Here is a 2467-nt window from a genome sequence, read left to right as displayed (position 1 = left end):
AAGGAAGAAAAACAGGTGTTTTCCTTTTTTCCTTTGTTTATCTCAGGTTATTTTATTTTAATTTATGTTTTTTTAATTGCTGCTGCATCAGCAGCAGCAGTATATTTTGGGCAGCTGCATAGCTGGGTAATGGTGGCAGCACATTTCTTTATTTTCAGTTCTCGGCCCTCAGAGATCAGGAGAGGCAGAGGCAGGCAGATCACTGTGAGTTTGAGGCTACCTTGTTCTGCAGTGTGAGTTTGAGGACAGACACAAAAAACTAAAAGTGTGTTTAGTACAGGCCTTTAATTCCAGCACTAGGAGGCAGAGGTAGAGGCAGGGGCAGCTAGATCTCTATGAGTCTGAGGCCAGCCTTGTCTACAAAGTGAGTTCCAGGGCAAACAAGCATACACAGGGAATTCCTATATAGAAAAAAACCACAAATAAACTAATAATAATAATAATAATAATAATAATAATAATAATAATCTAAGAGATCAATTAATTGACTTCACCCACAATTCAAAAATTAAAAAATAAAAAAAAAAAAAAGAGTGTGTCTGACCAATCAGTGAAAGGACTGTGTGGGCCAAGGGGCTGCCACAATTATGGATTAGTGAGAGTGAGGAAAGGAGGGAGGCAGCAAGGGCAGTTCCCAGTCACTTAAATGCCTTTCAAAGACATTTCACCATGGCAACCACTCGCTTGCTTTCTTGGGGTTCTTTTTCTTCAGTAGTTGTGTTTGTACAACCCCACACCCCACTTCTCATACCGAGTCTGAGAAAATTAAAACAGCCATGGAAAAATTCCCACTTGGATATCTGTTCCTGCCCTGTAAAACAATAATCACAACAAAAATATCCATATCTAAGCAGACCAATCAAGTTGTAGCCTCACCCTTTAATGGTTCAGCTAGGAGTTCTAGCTGTTAGGAAGGGTTGGTGACCTTGAACTTTCCTAGTCTCTGAAATCTGCCCTCTCACTTTTGCCAGGTGCCCTCAGGGGACAGGAGTGGAGGGAGGGCCCCTGCAACAGGAGATCTCCTAGATAACCTACAGTCGCTTAGAATTCCTGGGCCTGCTTAGAGAAAGAAGCGAGACATGAGACACAGAGAAAAAAAATTTTTTTTTCTTTTTTTTTTTTTGGTTTTCTGAGACAAGGATTCTCTGTAGCTTCGGCACCTGTCCTGGAACTGTAGACGACCAGGCTGGCCTCAAACTCACAGAGATCCGCCTGGCTCTGCCTGGCACAGAGAAAATTACAACAGCCATGGAATAGTACGAAAAATTCTGACTTTGCTATCATTTCCAGGAATACTGACATAGTGAATTATTTTGGAACGTTTTCACTTCAGACAGAAAAAAATGAAACTGTCATTTTATTGATTTCTTTTAGAGGGCCTGTTTCCCACCAGGACGTTTTTGCACTTGCTGGGTTGTTGAAGATGATCTCCTGATCCTGAGTGCTCCCAGCAGGATAGACATGGGCTCACCATACGCTCGAATTTTTTTTTTTTTTTTTTTTTTTTTTTTTTTGGTTTTTCGAGACAGGGTTTCTCTGTGGTTTTGGAGCCTGTCCTGGAACTAGCTCTTGTAGACCAGGCTGGCCTCGAACTCACAGAGATCCGCCTGCCTCTGCCTCCCAAGTGCTGGGATTAAAGGCGTGCGCCACCACCGCCCGGCACACTCGAATTTTTGATGCAGTCCTGAGAGCCTGGAGCCCAAAGGGACAAGGCTTCAGCTTCCCCTGCCCCTCCGACATGAGCCAGATACATAAATGATTACCCAGCAGCAGAAGCATGGAATGAGCTTCTCAGACCCTTTACAGCTCCTGAGTAATGGGGTACTGGGGTTACAGCAGACATGGCAGAGGATGCAACTAGGCCATGGCTCCCTCCTCAGCCACCAACCGGGCCCCCAGCTCTGCCTTCTTTTGTTCTTTTGTTTCTTCATTTTCTTTCTTTTTATCTGTCTTTCTTTTCTTTCTCTTGGATGATAGAATAAAAGGTGTGTACCACAACAACCCAGCTTTGTTTTTAGTATGTTGTTCTATTAATTTCTTGTACATTCAATTTAATATTGATATCAATTTTTTTATTTTTTATTTTTATTTTTTGGTTTTTTGAGACAGGGTTTCACTACATAACAGTCCTAGCTGATCTGGAACTAGCTCTTGTAGACCAGGCTGGCTTTGAACTCCCAAGAAATTCACCTGGCTCTGCCCCCTGTGTGCTGGGAATAAAGGCATGTGCCACCCCTGCCTAGCCAAGTTCAAATTTTATTTAAACCTCTCAGTGTGCCTGTGTATGTGGGGGAGACAGGAAAGGTGTCCTATTTCCAAACACTTTCATAACTGCACTCTTTTACATTTATTTTACTTTATTTGAGCCAGTGTTTCCAGTTTTGTAGTTTAATTTCAATTTCTTTCTTTCAGAGACAGAGAGAGACACAGAGAGAGAGACAGAGAGAAGAAATGTGGATTTACAGAT

Source organism: Chionomys nivalis, chromosome 13 (genome assembly GCF_950005125.1).
Source record: "Chionomys nivalis chromosome 13, mChiNiv1.1, whole genome shotgun sequence".
NCBI classification, from domain to species: domain Eukaryota; kingdom Metazoa; phylum Chordata; class Mammalia; order Rodentia; family Cricetidae; genus Chionomys; species Chionomys nivalis.
This window is presented reverse-complemented; position numbering follows the sequence as displayed.